The sequence below is a fragment of the Balaenoptera physalus genome (assembly GCF_965194825.1).
Source record: "Balaenoptera physalus genome assembly, chromosome: 1".
Classification (NCBI taxonomy): domain Eukaryota; kingdom Metazoa; phylum Chordata; class Mammalia; order Artiodactyla; family Balaenopteridae; genus Balaenoptera; species Balaenoptera physalus.
In genome coordinates this window covers 179735472-179752300 of record NC_138882.1, presented here as the reverse complement: position 1 = coordinate 179752300, position 16829 = coordinate 179735472, and the positions used below count along the sequence as shown (strand labels likewise).

Genomic DNA, 16829 nt, shown 5'->3' with positions numbered 1-16829 from the left:
TCTGAGTGCCCAGAGACCTCTGGAACCACCTCGAAGGAGGCTGGAAAGGGGACAAGACTGTTCGGGAGGTGCAGCATGTGGTCACTCTCACCTTCCAGAATTGCTTCTGGGCACTTCCTGAATGACCAGCAGCGCATCCTCTCTCCCACTTGAAGCCACCATGGTGAGGGGCCTGGGCTGGGAATTGTACACTGGCTGCCTGCTCCTAACTTGATCTCCAAGCCTTGGATTTGTTATCTGTAAAAAGGGGGTCATAATAACCCCTACCCAGAGGACAAAATAGGATAATGGGAAAATGTTTATGTATTAAGTGAGAAAAGCGGCGGCCTTTGTGCTTTTCTTTCTTTTTTTTTTTTTTAAATTATTTATGTATTTATTTTGGCTGTGTTGGGTCTTCGTTTCTGTGCGAGGGCTTTCTCCAGTTGCGGCAAGCGGGGGCCACTCCTCATCGCGGTGCGCGGGCCTCTCACTATCGCGGCCTCTCTTGTTGCGGAGCACAGGCTCCAGACGCGCAGGCTCAGTAATTGTGGCTCACGGGCCTAGTTGCTCCGCGGCATGTGGGATCTTCCCAGACCAGGGCTCGAACCCGTGTCCCCTGCATTGGCAGGCAGACTCTCAACCACTGCGCCACCAGGGAAGCCCTGTGCTTTTCTTAATAAGTGACAGAAACCATGTCCTGATTACATCACTGAGCCACTGGGAAAAGCCTCACCTAAATGTAGACTTTTTTATTTTATATGTATTTTACGATCCCATTCTTCGAGTTTTTGTTTTGTTTTGCTTTTAAATTGGGAAAGATAAATATCAAGGTAAGTTGTATATCCCTGTGTGATGAGACTACAGGGTATTTTAATTTACTTTTTATTTTTTGGATTCAAACTTTCTGACATGAACATAGATGATTTATGCATTTTAAAATATATCTCACTTTACACATATAAAATATTTTTATTATTATTTACTTCAAAGTGCTTTGGCAAGTATAGAGCCCATAAATGTAGAGTGTGAGTACTTGCCCAAGTCCTAGAGTCACGTGTGGGGGACATTTGTGAGTTGCCTCTCCCACATGCACTTCCCTCTTCTCCTTTTGGAGCAGATTGCGTAGGTGGGGACCTTATCCTACCTCCACAGGTGGGCCTGGATTAGCTTAAATCAAGCATTGTGGTGACTGGATTAGGGAGTCCGTGATGGAGGTTTGGCGCACGAGACTTAATTCCAAGACTTGTGTTTGTCTGGGGAAACAGATTTCCACGTTTTTGATATATTATAGGTGACATATATCCATATGTCACCTGGGAACCTCCACCTGGGTGAAATTGGGGCCAAAAGAGAGGAAAAGGAGCTGAGAAATGGAAAGAGAGGGAAACCAGGTCCTGATTACATCACTGAACCACTGGGGAAAAAAGCCTCTCCTGAATGTAGACTTTTCTGTTTCACGAGCCAGTAAATTTCCTCTACTTTCAAAACCAGTTTGAGAAGTTAGATTTTGTTATTTGCAACTTCCTAACTGATAAGGAAACAGGGACCTGAAGTGGGATATGGCAAATAACAGACCCTATGGTGCAGAACTTGTGGGGCTGAGGAGGGCGGTATGGTGTAGGTGGAGCCAGGGCTTCTGCCTGGGAGGTTGGCAATTCTCAAAGAGCTGGTGGTGAAGGAGTCAGTTAGGCTGTAGTCTGAATCTTAGAATTCAAACCAAGGTGCCTCCAAGGCTGCTCTTTTGTGAGACTTGTGGGAAAATTTCAGGATTTTGGAGGTTGTTCATGTCTTGTAGTCTTTAGTAAATTCCTACAAGAAAGAGACGTGCGTGGTCCCTTTGAAATTGGCCTGTTTGAAAGAAGAGAAAGAAGAACTAGACACTTTAGACCTGAGGCCTGTGATCCAAGTTAACAGTGAGTCCAGGATTACAGCCAAAAAGCTGAATTCTCCATGCCCAGTTATATTTAGTGTAAGCAGAGGCCAGGAGGTGGGGGACTTAGCAGGAGATAAAGCTGAAGACCCCTCATGTCCCTCCCAAACTCATCCCATTTAAGCATTCTTTGTCTGAGATGATGTTGTTTTTTTTTTGGCTGCGCCATGCGACTTGCGGGATCTTCGTTCCCCAGCCAGGGATTGAACTCGGGGCTCAGCAGTGAGTCCTAGCCACTGGACCACCAGGGAATTCCCAAGCATTCTTTGTTTGGCAAGGAGACGCAACTCCTCCTCTCACGCTTCTGCTGGGATGCAGACTGTGGACAAGAGGTCAATTAGCAATATCTCTCCACACCTGCTATGGCTTTGACATGTCAAGGAAGAAGCCATCCATTAAACCAAGGGCAGGGGCATGCCCTGAGCCCAAGGTTAGTTGTCAGGAGATGAATATCCCCAGGTCATGTCCTAGACACAGATAAGTGGCAAAGTCTCCATGTATTTGGCTAAAAGCAAATAGGTCAGACACCTACTGAGCCTTTTAGAACATTGCTAAAGTAATCCCCAATCTGCCCAATATCAGCCTGCCATTGCCCAAGGCCTAAAGTATTCTTGGGTCCCCAAATTTGCATCTAACAGGAAGTGGGATGCTAAAGGGGTACAGCCCCCAGGGAGAGCATCTCCAAGGCCCATCTCAGGTGTGTCCATCGAAGACGGGGAGATGGATGGACAGACTGATGCACAGCCAGGAGGATGGCTGAATCTTCAGGAAGATTTTATCAGTGACGATAAAAGCCATTATATGCATGGGGGAGAGGGGGGCGAGGGTGGAGGAGATCTCTCCGCCATCCTGCGTACAGTCAAACGCTCTTTCTGCTTATTCGGGATGGCTTCCTTCCTGCCTTCCTTCTGGAAATGCCACGGGGCTGCTATGGCTGGGCCTGCCTGAATCTGCTCTGACCTCTGGAATCCAGCGCCCCGCAGACAGCCTTGACCCTTCCTTCTGGCCTGCAGCCTCCTCCAGGGCTCAGAAGAGGAAGCAGCAATACTCCCTCTTGGAGCTTGGAGCCTGCTCACAAGTCCCTTTAGAAATAAAGGACAAAATGGCGACACTGTTCCCTGGACAATGGGGTTTTCTCACAGGGTGGGCTACCCAGGCCTTTGTGAGGAAGGCTTCCTTTAAGTGCAGCCGGGGCTGGAGGACACCCTCCGGCCTCGGCCTGAGCACAGGGCTGACCGCGGTGGGGGGGGGGCGGTGGGGAGTGTGGAGAGTGGGGCCTGGGGCTGCAGATGGGGCTGGAAGTGTGCCTGAGTTAATACTGCCTGAGAGATTGGCCTAAGAGAGAGAAGACGAGGGCTGAGCGAGGGCAAGCCTCAAGATGGGACAGCACAGGGGCCAGGGCAGGACTGGGGTGGGTGGGGCGGGTGGGTAAGTCTAGGCCTGGGGCTGCAGCCAGGGCTGGGAAGCTGGGAAGAGGCTTGGGGGTTACAGCTGGTCCTGGGAGAGCATACTGTACACTGCTCAAAGCCCAGGCTTTAGCCATGGGCGGCCTGGGTTCTTCCCTGACTGTCTGGGTGGTCACAGGCAGGCTCTCTCTCGGCTTCCATCTTTGCTCCGATCCCATCTTCTCTCCCCTGAACACTCTATTTAATGCCACAATCTGGCCCCCTTGGCACTCCTCCCCCTATATCTGTGCTCATTCTTTACTCATTCCCTTAACACCTTCTCATTTACTATATAATTTACTTAATTATAATGTTTATTGTTTATCTGTCTTCCTTAACTAGAATGTCAGTTCCCTGAGGACAGAAATCTTTATCTTGTTCACTTGTGTCCCCAGATCCTAGCACGGTGCCTGGCACTGAGCAGGCATCCAATAAATATTTGTTGAATGAATAAAGTTGTTAAGCCTCTCTGAGCTGAGAGCTTTCTCATTTGAAAAGTGAGGATGAGGGCTTCCCCAGTGGCACAGTGGTTAAGAATCCGCCTGCCAATGCAGGGGACACGGGTTCGAGCCCTGGTCCAGGAAGATCCCACATGCCAAGGAGCAACTAAGCCCATGCGCCACAACTACTGAGCGTGCGCTCTGGAGCCCACAAGCCACAACTACTGAGCCCGTGCACCACAACTACTGAAGCCTGCGTGCCTAGAGCCTGTGCTCCGCAAGAAGAGAAGTCACTGCAATGAGAAGCCCGTGCACGACAAGAAGAGTAGCCCCTGTTTGCCACAACTCGAGAAAGCCTGAGCACAGCAACAAAGACCCAATGCAGCCAAAAATAAAATAAATAAAATAAATTAATTAAAAAAAAAAAAAAAAGAAAAGCGAGGATGACATTAATGATGCTGCCTCGGTGACGCAGGGAGGAGCCAATGAGATCTCGCCTGTGAAGAGCTTTGCACCAGGCTGGCGGGCACTTCTGCAAATGACAGCTCGTATATGCCTCAGTTTCCTCAACTGTAAAGTGGGAATAAAAGCTGTGAGGGTTAGCGGGGTTAATATGTACAAAGCCTCATATTAGGTCATAGCCTCACATGAAGTCAGCATTCAGTAACGCTGGGCAGTACCACCCTTAGTTCCTTCCATCTCAGCCTTTTGGGTCCTTGTTTTATTGAGTTGAAGGAGAGGCTGGAGGTGACTCTGGGAGTCAAATGGCTGAACCTTTGGTTATGCTTAGGCTTAAGATAAAATGATCTCTCACATCCAAGGCTTAAAACAGACAAAGGGTTTCCAGACTCCCTCCTCTTTAAGTATCTGCCTAGATTTCAGGCGCTCCATCCTCCAGCGCTGGGTCAGAGCTGACTCCTCGATGCCACCCATAAATAGGCCTTGGAGTTTTGTTCTTCTCTCTCCATCCTTTCTCCTTCATCCTTCACGCTGAGGACCTGACACCCCTGTGATCTCCATCTCAGCCTTTATCCCTGTAGGAACCTCCCCAGGGTTAGTGGAAATGAGAAAACTCTGAGCTCCTGGGTCTTCTCACCTCTAACTCAGCTTCTGATGCCTGGTGAGCTTCAGACCTTGCTCAAGGCAGGGGGCTCATGGCATGCATTTAATAAACATGGAGTGAATGAATGAGTAGGAAAAGCCCCAGCTCTGACCCTGACCATTAGGTCATTTTCTTCCTCTGGCCTTCAGTTTCCTCATCTCTAATGAGGGTTATAAATGCCTTCCCTGTCCACCTTAAAAAACTGTCGTAAGAATCAAATGAGATCATCAGCTCTTAGAATAAAGGGAGCTTGGAGGTCACGCAGTCCAATTTGCTTATTTTTTCAAGAAGGAAACAAATCCCCAGAGACACGGTATGTGTAGATGCAGAGAAACCTAATATAATGAACTGTTTTCGCACAGCTGAGTGGTCCACGAATCCTGGAATTCTAGAGATTGTCCAGTCCAGCCAGCCAGAGGAAATCTAGGCCTGGACAGGGAAAGCGATTGCTCAGCTCACCCAGGAAGCAGAGCTGGAAGATGGGGCTCCTGGTTTCCAGTCCAGGCCTCCTTCCTGCTGTGTTGACAGCACCAGGAGGGGTGGCATCCAGGGAACAGGGGAGGCAATGGCTGCTGGGTGACTCCACCTCAGTTGAATTCTTGGGGGACAGAGCCCAGGACCAGGGTAGGAAGAGTGAGGGAGGAAGGTAGCAGGACTGGCAAGGCAGTGGTCCGTCTTGCTCATAACCAATCCCTGGACTCCCAAGGTGGTACTTGGGGAAAAATCATCGACACACAGGAGGCCCAATGCTGGCCATGTGGTGCAACCAGAAGTGTCCATCCCCCCTCAGCCTTGGGGAGATCAGAAGTCAGGGGCAGGCATGGGGGCCCATGATTGGTGAAATGGGGTCCTTCCAACTCCCTGTTGCCTCAGCTCCCCAGCCGCTGTTCAGGCTGGGACAGGCAGACCTCCCATACCTGGGGATTTGCCCCTGGCTCACTGATGATGACACCATCTCAAGTCTCTTCGTATCCCTAAATCCTTCCTTGGAGTTTGTGAGCAATTACAGAACCCCTCCCAGGTTCTGGATGCTTTCACCCACAATTTCTTATGCAAAAGTGTTGTTTCCCAAACTTGATTCATTTACCACCTCCATGATTTTTGCCATAATAATCTAACCCACTGAATACATAAATAAATAATATTTAATCAATGTTTTGCTTCACTTTCTAAAAACATAAACTTATGTCAAAAAAACACTTCATATCACTCCTGTAAATAAAGAAGCAGTATCAGTTGCTAAAAATACAAGAAAAAAGAAAAATAAATACATTCTTGGTTTCTGGTGCCAGGCCCCAGTTCTTGTTCCAATTATACTGACAAGCCGCCTGCATGTTCTCTCTGGACCTCTGTTTTCTCCTCCCTAAAATGGGGTTGTTGGGAGATAATGTATGCAAGATACCTGGCTCTGAGCTGGCATGGAGTAGGTAAGAGAGAGAATTCTGGGCTGGTATTGGTTCTGCTGGTGCTGACACCTTCTCTGCTCTGCTCTGGCCTCAATCCCCTCCAGTCCCAGCTCCAACCCCCTTTATCTAGAACTTGAGAGTTTCCTGTGCACTTTTCAACCCTGACTCATATATTAATCTGCCTCTCAGCACGTGATAAGGGAAGCCAGGGGAGATAATGTCTGCCTATTAAAGGGCCGGCCATACCACAGGGCTCAAATGATTTGCCCAAGGTCACCAGGGTGGAGTCTTGAACCTGGGCTGTCTGTTTCTACTGCATGGGGAGTGTTGGCTTCCTCCTCTGGTCACCCAGGGGACAGGTCCTCAGGCTCTGGCTGAGATGCAGTCTGCAGGAACCCTAGTTGGCTCTAAGGAGAAAGAGGGAACAGTCCCTGTCTAGGAGAGTTGGCCCTGTCTAGGGGAGGCTCCCCTCCCCGAAGCCACCCCCTTCTAGGTCTCCCTCTGCTTCCTCAGCCCCTAGCAAAAGAGACAGCCCAAGGGCAGGGGAGAGAGGGACAGGCTAGTGGTCTGTTTGGAGTGGGAAGGCGAGAGGGGACAGGGAGGAGAGTCAGAGACAAAGGTGGACAGAGACGGAGAGAGAGACTCGTGGATAGAGATGGGTAGAGACAGAGACCCAAATAGAGACAGGTTGCCAGACACAGAGGCAGACGTACAGAGAGGGGCAGACATACACAGAGGGGCAGACAAGACAGAGGGCGCGAGAAAGACAGCCACAAAGAGACACAGAAGGAAGTTGGAGCCAAAGATAAAGACAACCCCAAAGAGTCGCTCACAGAGACGGAATCAGAGCCGGAGCTCGCAGAGAGAAAGTTAGAGAGAGAGAGAGAGATGGTCGCGCGGAGAAGCGCGGAGGCGGAAAGAGCAGGAGAACACGGAGACAGCGGCACCCCAGCCCGCCCCAACCCCGCGCGGGGCACGAGCCGAGCCGGGGCGCGGGAAGGGGGAGGGTGCCCCACTCCCCGGCAGGGGGCGCCCTGGCCACGCGGCGGACCTGCGGGCATCGCTCCGGCCGGGGCCGGGGGCGGGGCGGGGCGGGGGCGGGGGCGGGGAGGGCCGGGGCCCCGGCCGGGGGCGGGGTCGGGAGCAGGGGAGGGCTGCCCCGGCCGCGCTCGGGCCCGGCGGTCGCCCTTATAAGCCCGCGGGGGAGGTGGCCCCGGCAGCGTCGCGCTCCCGCTACTCCGCGCTCTCCGTCCCAGCGCACCGACCTCTCGTCACTTGTGCCAGGACAGACCTTCGCCCACGAACTCAGCGCAGGTAAAGACTCGACGCTGGCTCCCGGCTCCCCGCGGCCCCAGGGATGTGGTCGATTCCCCGGCCCCTCCCACATCCTCCCCTCGCCTGGGGACGGTGGTGAGGTCGGATATCAGTGGTGGAGCAGGGACCTCCGCGCCCCGACACCTCCCAAGGCAGCCCATTATGAACCCCCAGCCACCTGTCCCGTTCCCGTACTCGCGTGCATCCGAGGCTCCCGGCGGGCGCGCTGGGCCGGGCTGGAAATCGGACTTGGCGGTCGCGGAGCCGGCGAGTCAAGGGGACTGCGCTCGCGACCGCTGCTGCAGCCCTGGGGTCTCCTACCTCCCAGGCCGCTGCCCGAGACCCCCACCTTCAGTCTAGGCACCTCCTTCCGGTGCTCCGTGACTGAGCGGCTTCTACGGAACCCCCTTGGTCCGAGATCAAGCGAGTCAGGTTGCCCACCCAGAACTGCCAACCACCTAGTAATCTCTAGATCTTGCCACAGCAGGCGGGGAGGGGGCTGGTCTGCTTGGGTGGGCTCCAAAGTAGTTTGGGCCAGAGCTGGGAACAGTAGAGGGAGGCAGGCACTTGGGTCCGGGAGCCGCAGGGGGGTGGGAGTGGGGGGAACGGACATCCGGCGTGTTGGAGGCTGTTTGGGAGTCGGGGGTGGGCACAAAAGCCTTAGGGCAAAGCTCCGGAGCCCCGGAAGCTGAGGGAGTTTGCGATCCATCTCTGGGCATGTGCAGGTGAGCGGATAGCTCAGGGTTGGTTCCCACGCCTAGTCTGGATAAGAAAGGGTTAAATGCATGGTAACAATGGTGGGGCGGGAAGCTAAGGAAAACCCCATCCTTCCCCTACATTGTCCCTTCTGACCCTTTTTCCAAGCGTAATGGGATTGGGGGAGGGGGGCTTTACAAAGGCCTGTGGGTGGAGGGGGAAAACCCTGGAGATCAAAAGGGGGCAATTCTCAGGCCAGAAAGGGCCTCTGGGCCCTGGGAAAGAAAGACTCCCCCGGTGGGCCGGGCTTCCCTGGTAGGCAAGGGCTTCCCTGGTAGGCAAGGGCTTGGCTCCCACACCAGCAAAGATGACAGCAACTGTTTATTGAATGCCTACTGTGTGCCAGGCTCCAACACTTCACATGCATCATCTTGTTTACAAATAGGAAGACGGAGGCCTGGAGAAGTTAAGTAAATATGAGACAAGGATGTGAACCCAGACTCTAAACCCTACAACCTTAGCTCCCTGCTTCCATTATATGACCCAAGAGATGGGGGGCTGACCTTGGTTCCTCTTCTGGCCCTGCTGGTGCTCAGTCTTGCCTCCCCCCATGCTCTAGACCTGCCTTCTTCAAATATTTAGTTCTCCCCACTGTGTTGTTCCCCGCACCCCCACCTACTCCACTCCCTGCCCCTGCTCTTGTCCCTTTGCCTCCTTTTTTCTTCCTGAACTTCATGCCTCTGAACTCCCTAAGCAGAAGAGGCTCCTGGACATGGCTTCCTAACTTACTCCCGGCCCCTGGAGTAAGACAGGCTTGAGTGATGGCCCCTGTCTGTATTTGTGGCCCCACCTGGAAAATAGGGAGTATGCCTCTCTCATGAGACTATTGTGAGGAATAAAACTGAACTGAGGCCAGAAATGAAATGCTATCTTCATTTAACAAATACTTATGAATGCACCAAGCCCTGTTCTAGGTGCTGAGAATGCAGCGGTAAATTAAACAGCCATCTGGACACTTGTATAACAAAATGTTTTCAGGCTCTGAAATTGACACTTTAGAATTGGAATTAAGCAATTCACAAGGAAGGAGATTAAAATGCAATAAGATGGGTAAAACTGATCAGCCAACCTTTGGTTTTCACTAATAGAAAAGGCAACCTAGCTGTGTGACCTGGGACAAATTCTGTTCTCTGTCATGCCCCAGTCTCCTCCTATAAGCTGAGGAGATCAATAAATAGTATGATTAATGTATGCAAAGTGTTTAGCTGGTGTCTGTGCCTAAGAAAATATTGTCTATAATCAGCTCTAATCTCAGCAGAAAATGCAACCCTGAGACTGGGCATAGGGTTATGTCGCTGCCCCTGAACCCTGGAAACCTGTCACCCACCGCCTAGGCCCTGTCCTTTCCCTGATGGGCTGTGCTGTAGAGTGGCATGGCATCTTCCTTGCCCACACTCAGGTGCCACCTCCTGTCATCCTAAACTCAAAACTCAGCCTTGGCCAGGAGCCTGGAGGTCCTTGCTGGAAACAGGCCTGGGGCTGTTATCTCCGCAGTGCCTTCTGCCTCTATGTGTCCCAGCTTTGAAATGAGGTGAAACCAAACTCAAACCCTGCCTGTCCCATGGCTTACATACCCAGCATTCCCTGCAAACTAGAAATCAGTCCTGGAGAAGGGAAGTGACTTGTTCAAGGACACACAGATGCTACCTGGGGAGCTGGGGCTGGAGCCCCGGTGATCAACTCTAGCGATCTTCACGTTGTACCCATCTTTGGGGATGAGGCCTCTTAATCCAGGGGTAGGATCCAGTGACATAGCTCGGAGTTCTCACCTTGAGTTAGTAATACAAAACTCAGAGCTTGAAGAGAACATTACGGGGAGAGGGAGCAAGCTGAGCTGAGAACCAGCGCTCAGAAATCTCCGCATGGCCACAGGAATGCAGACTCAGCTTTCCAGTGCTACGTCATCCTCATCCTCAGCAGGCTGGAGCTAAGCTGTGCAGTGTGTTTTTTTGTTTTTTGTTTTGTTTTGTTTTTAATTTATTTTTTTAAATATTTATTTATGGCCGTGTTGGGTCTTCGTTTCTGCGCGAGGGCTTTCTCTAGTTGCGGCAAGCGGGGGCCGCTCTTCATCATGGTGCGCAGGCCTCTCACTATCGCGGCCTCTCTTGTTGCGGAGCACGGGCTCCAGACGCGCAGGCTCAGTAGTTGTGGCTCACGGGCCTAGTTGCTCCACGGCATGTGGGATCTTCCCAGAGCAGGGCTCGAACCCGTGTCCCCTGCATTGGCAGGCAGATTCTCAACCACTGCGCCACCAGGGAAGCCCATTTTGTTTTGTTTTGTTTTTAGAGATGTCCTCACTTTTAGAGGGCAGCTGTGGGCAGTAGATTGGAGGTTCATTCCCAGCACTGCTGTGTGACCCTAGACAAGTTTATTTCCCTCTCTGAGCCTCAGGTAAGGAAATCATCTGTAATATGGGTTAATAATATGTACTTTGCAGGGTTGCTGTGTGGGGCCAGCAAAATCATAAATGGTTTTTCACCATTGAATGGCTCAGCTGGGGCTGACCCACTGTTGGAGATTGTTGTTGAGAAGTTAATATTTCCTATGGGACAGTTTCTTTGCCACTACCAGGTGATCCATAAGGGCCAGAGGGAAGGCCCTATGTAGGTTACAAAGGCCTAGACAGGAGGGAAAGTGCTGGCTTTGGGATCAGCATCTTGGGTTCCAATCCCTAGCTGTGTGACCTGAGGCAAGTCACTTGGCCTCTCTGAGTGCTGGGTTCATAGTAGGCCCCCAGCAACTCTTCTCTGATGCTCAGTGTCCGAAGAACATTCAAGAATAGTCTCCATATTTTTCCACCCCCCTCATACCACCCCCCAACATTTCCTAATTACTCCCAGAAAAACTTCATGCTTAAAGTTTTCCATGCTGAAATTCTCAACCTCACTGTGGCATGAAATCAATTGTTTGCATTTAATTTGACTTCTCAAATTAAGGGGTAAAATTTGAGATGAGGGTTGGGGGTGGGGGGGAGGAGACGAGGAAAATGAAGTTAAACCAGATGTGTTTTTGTTTAACTGTTGGGTGGTGGTTAAACTGCCTGGGTATTAACATCGTTCTTCCTGAATTCCAGTAACCAGGAGTCAAGTTTCACTTAAAATTGTAGTGTTCCTTCCTGGCTACCGTGGACTTGCCCTCCCCATTATTATTATTATTACAATTTTATATTCATCTGAGGCCACAAAGTACTGGCCAGAGAAGAGACCTCATAGATGCCTCAGAGCTGGAAGGCATTTAAAGGCTGCCTCTGTCAACCGGCTGCTTTGCAGACCAGGGAGACTGAGGTCCAGAGAGGGGAAGGGCTTGCCCAGGGTCACCCATGACCGTCCTAAAAGTAACCACTATCTTGATTTTGGTGTGTATCATTTCCATAGCATATCCTTAATATATCTATTTTTTAAAAAGAAAGAATTGTTGAAGGAAGAATATAGATGGTATGCGTTGGTAGAGAAAGATCCGCAACTCAGAGCAGAGTTTAAGCCCTTGAACTGTTGATATACTACCTGTATGACCTTGGGCAAGTCCCTTCCCCTTTCTGAGCCTCAGTGTCCTCATCTGTAACCCAAGTTGCCTGAAGAGCAGGAGTTGGGGGGTTGGGACATCCCTAAGACTTGGAATGGGTCTGATTTAATTTGAGTTGGTCCTCAAACATTTGTGACTTAGGTTATGGCAGGTCAGTCACAAACTGCCCTCCTGAGGCAGAAAAGGGTGGGGGTGGGGGCACTGTTGACTCCCACAGTGATTCTTTTTTAATTTTATTGAAATATAGTTGATTTACAGTGTTGTGTTAGTTTCAGGTGTACAGCAAAATGATTCAGTTATACATATACATATATTCATTCTTTTTTAGATTCTTTTCTCATATAGGTTATCATAGAATATTGGGTAGAGTTCCCTATGCTATGCAGTAGGTCCCCGTCGGTCATCTATCTTATATATAGTAGTGTGCATGTGTTAATCCCAAGCTCCTGGTTTATCCCTCCCCGCCACGTTTCCCCTTTGGTAACCATAAGCTTGTTTTCGATGTCTGTAAGTCTCCTGCAGTGATTTTAAAACTTTGATTTCATTGCTGGTGATTTCATTTTACATAAAAATAAGGGTTTCTGGCTTCCCTCAAAAGATCAAAAGATGTGGCCACTCTGGGCTGCATCCCTGCCTCGCCACCATGACTGGAGCTGATTAGCAGCTGCTCTATCCACTTGACCGCAGTCCCCACTGTGCCCTGCTCTCACACCCAGCCCATTTGCTTCATTGCCATTCCCTGCCTGCCTCCTGAGTTTGCAGTTTCTGGGCTAGGTGCATGAGGCTTGGGCCAGCCCTCAGGAGGCTCAGGGTAGGAATGTGGGACACATAGACACCAATCCCTCTTCCGGGGCCTGGCAGCATCTCTGAAATATGTCAGCCAGGATGAGGGAGCTTTCTTTCTGCTTTTCTGGTCCCAGGAAGAGGCTAAGGGCTCTAGAGTTTGGGGGCTAATAGAGCATCAGCCTGTCAGTGCTTAGGAAGCTGGGCCCGGGGCCCACCCCCTTGGGGACAGGCAACCTGGGGTGCTTCAGACTAGAGATTATGCAGCCCCCTGAGGGGAGGGACTCCCTTGACATCTGCCGCCTCACCTAATGCTCCCAGTAGCCCTGTGCATTGGTGTCACTTTGCAGACAGGAAACACCGTCTTGCACTCTGAACCCACAGCTCTCTGTTCTGTCCCCTTTTCTGGGGACCAAGGCCTGGTGATTGATGACAGGCTGTAGCCCAGCTGTAGCACAGATCTCCAAATCGCCGTGTCTGAGCTCAAGGGCAGTGTAGGAGGCCATGAAACCTCATGGTTAAAGCTCACGGTGAAGGCTCTGGAGGCAGCTGCCTAGCATGAGATCCTAGAAGGTCTCCACAAGCAAACTGCTCTGTGGGGTACAAGGTGAACAAGGGGGAGCCTTGATTCGTGACAGAGCCACAGGGCCCCTGGTCCCTGCAGCTGCAGAGGAGTTCGAGGAATGACCTTGTGTGGGAAGTAGCATTTTGTGAGCACCCGCTGGGTACCAGGCACTTAACCCATCATCTTTGAACCTCACCTACCCCTCACTCCCTGCCATTTTGCAGTTGAGGCTCAAGGGATGGACACCTTGGGTCCAAACCCCTCCCCTAGGTGCCTCAGTCACCCTGCCCTGACCCAGGGAAGGGAGAGAGGGGAATGGCGGCTGGGAGGCTATTTCCTCTGAGACCCTGTAGTGAGGCGCTGACCCAGGGCTTGTTTGAGAGAAGCGTCTTCATCTTCCCAGATCTCAGTTTGTGATTCAGGTGGATGAACTTCAGCTGGCCAGGTCTGCAAGCTGCCGGACAAGCCCAGCTAACATTTTATGTTCTTTAAAAAAGTGTTTAGGTGGCTTTTATTTGAAAAACCATAAATCCCACTTTTTAAAAATTTTTTTTAAATTTTTTTAATTTTTATTTTTTGGCTGCATTGGGTCTTTGTTATTGTGCGCGGGTTTTCTCTAGTTGTGGTGAGCGGGGCTACTCTTTGTTGCATGCACGGGCCTCTCATTGTGGTGGCTTCTCTTGCTGCGGAGCGTGGGCTCTAGGCGCACGGGCTCAGTAGTTGTGGCTTGCGGGCTCTAGAGCGCAGGCTGAGTAGTTGTGGTGCACGGGCTTAGTTGCTCCACGGCATGTGGGATCTTCCTGGACCAGGGCTTGAACCCGTGTCGCCTCCATTGGCAGGCGGATTCTTAACCACTGCGCCACCAGGGGAGTCCCCGTAAATCTCACTTTTAAAAGGATCTGCCATGTGACTCTTTGTGAAGTCAAGTTCTTGCCTTCTCTGATCCACCTTTTACTTTGTCTACAGAACAGCAGGGTGGGCACTCTCCCAGACCTCAGGTTGAGGTTGTCAGTTCGCTGTCCTATAATCCTCTAAGCTGGTTGTCATTCACCTGTGTCAGGCTTGGCCTCTCTGAGTATCATTTGTCTCTTTCTTACTCCACCTGTTCCCACTTTGACTTACTGGCCTCTTAACATACAGGAGTTAATAACGTACTCATCTGCCACCATTCTGGGTAGAAAGTGTGTCAGCTGACTCTGAGACCCCCTCCCCTCCTTCACTCCTTCTTAGCACCTGTATAGCTGCTCTGTTTCCTCTGCCTCATTAAGCAAGCACCCCCCTCCCACCTCCACACACCACCGCTAACATTGCCATGCCAGGTGGTACTCAGTGCCTGTCCTGGAACTGTTCAGTTAGTCTAAACGGCTGCCCTATGTGGCAAGTGCAATTATCCCATTACAGATGAGGAAACTGAGGCACAAGATCACTCAGCCTGGAAAGTGGGAAATATACACACTCATCCCCTACCATTGCCAACCCACCCACTCAAGGATGCTTTCTTCTTTGTGACATGAATGACACACCCTGTTTTCCTAGAAGAGTCTGGTTCCTTATTTTGAAATTATCAAATCTAGTAATTCATATTTCAGCTTCAGTTAGCCTATCAGGATATCAAAGATAAACAAGTTCCTCTCAACAGCTCATATGAGCCTTGCCTTAATCACTTGAGTAATTTTTGTGAAAATGCTGTGAGTTCTCATTTTTCCCCTTGACCTCATCCTTCCAACTAACATTTAAGGTCTTACTCTGTGTCAGGAACTGAGCAAATCACTTTTAATGACCTTATTATATTTAACTTGTTATCCTCTCCATTTTATAGAGACGAAAACTAAAGCTCAGAGAAGCTGAGTAACTTTCTCAAGGTCACACAGCTAGAAGGAGGCGATGAGACCCAAATTCAGGTCTCATGCCTTCCTGCCCAATCAGATTAGCATCTGGATTCAATTTTTTTGTCTGGATACAAGCCCTCAGGGGACCTTGCTGTATATATTTGTTTTCAGTGGAACCATCTGTCTCTAGGGTTTGCAAAGTCACGTGGGAGGTCTCAGAGGAAGGTGACCAAGGACAGGCACACTCCTGGTTGGACAGCAGCTTCTGTTCTCCAAGACAATGGGTTTTGGCCTGGACACCTCCTCTTCTAGTCAAGAGGAAGGAAATGACAATCCTAGCAGGAAGCATCCTCAGAAAGCCGGAGGAGCCTGGGTTTGAATCCCAACCCTGCCATTTCAAGCTGTGTGACCTTGGACACGTCCCTTTCCCTCTTGGCTTTCAGTTACCCTGCCTGACAACTATGGCTTGTTTGAGGGAGGCAAGGTTAGGACTTTTCTAGTTCACGTGTGGCAAGTAGTTGGCATGCATGCTGTCACCCTCTTGTCCTATACATGTCAGACATGACTAATCAACCACTGCTCTCTTTCCTTCTAAACCTCAAGTTCCTTCTAAATGCAGTCCTCCAGGCAGCCATTATCCACTCATTAGAATTGGCACACAAGATGGAAAGACATCCCAGAACCAAATTAGACTTAGGCATTGTGTGAACAGGGGCAGAGAAGGGACAGGCCCAGGGTGGTGCCCAGGTCAGTGTCACTGTGCTCCTCAGTCTTCTTTTCCTGCCCTGGGAAAGCAGGAGGACTCCTGAGCTAGACTGCGGCAGAACTCACTTCTGGTGTAGGGTGGAGACCTTCCATGGAGCTGTGTCCCTGGTTCACTCCTCAAGGAAGGGTGGGGAATGGTTTCTGGGGCTGGTCACAACTCAGGCTTAAAGTAAAAATGAGAAGGAAGAGGCTGGTTTCAGATCGTCCCGGAAAGAGTTCTGCTTACCCCTTCCCCCACCCTCCATAATAATATCCATAGTAGTAGTAATAGTAGTAATAAGAGTTATTAACATCTACTGAATATCTGTAATGCACCAAGCCACTCTACTAAATGCTTTATATACATTCATGCTTTTAATCCTTGTAACAGCCCATTTTTCAAGTGAGGGAAATGACTTGAAGGTGAAATAATTTGCCCAAGTTTCCTCAGCTGGTGAACCAGCAGGGTTGCTGAGATTAGAATTTTCACATCCGTCCAGCCCTGAAGCTGGCTCCCCTCCCTGGCTCAGTTTCCACACTGGCTCTTCCTCACTCACCATCATCACCTCTCATTTGTGACCCTGACATTCCTTCACCTGTGGAAAGTGCTCTTCTGCATGCAGAGCCTTCCATGTACGCATGGGAGTAGCACAGCAAATGGCATCTCCATGTTGCAGGTTAGAAAATCGGGCCTGGGATCACACGGTGAGGAAATGGTTATCCCTGGGCCCTGGATTGGCCAGGGGAGCCTGGGTTGGGGGATGGGAACATGGGAGTGTTGCAGCTGAGGTGGGGTTGAGTTGCTGGCCCCCCATCCTGGATGAACCAAAACTAGTTCCTGTTTTAATCAGCCATGGGACCATAGATGAGTCACTTTAATACTCATTTAATAGTCACTTTAATACTGGATACTGCCAGCCTCAGTATCCAGGCTCTTATACTTCTCCATTTTTAAGGCTCTTTCTTATTCATGAACTCACTGAATCCTTGAAACAGCCCAATAAAGTATTATCT

At 50.5% G+C, this 16829-nt stretch overlaps 1 protein-coding gene across 1 annotated transcript in view; it reads left to right on the top strand.

Moving 5' to 3' along the window:
* The first annotated feature begins 7460 nt into the window (after positions 1 to 7460).
* Positions 7461 to 16829, top strand: part of ALPL (alkaline phosphatase, biomineralization associated) — a 60482-nt gene continuing 51113 nt past the window's right edge. Inside the window, exon 1 of the mRNA XM_082449103.1 lies at positions 7461 to 7616. The gene's annotated coding sequence lies outside the window, so the exon portion shown is untranslated. The remainder of the gene's footprint in view (positions 7617 to 16829) is intronic.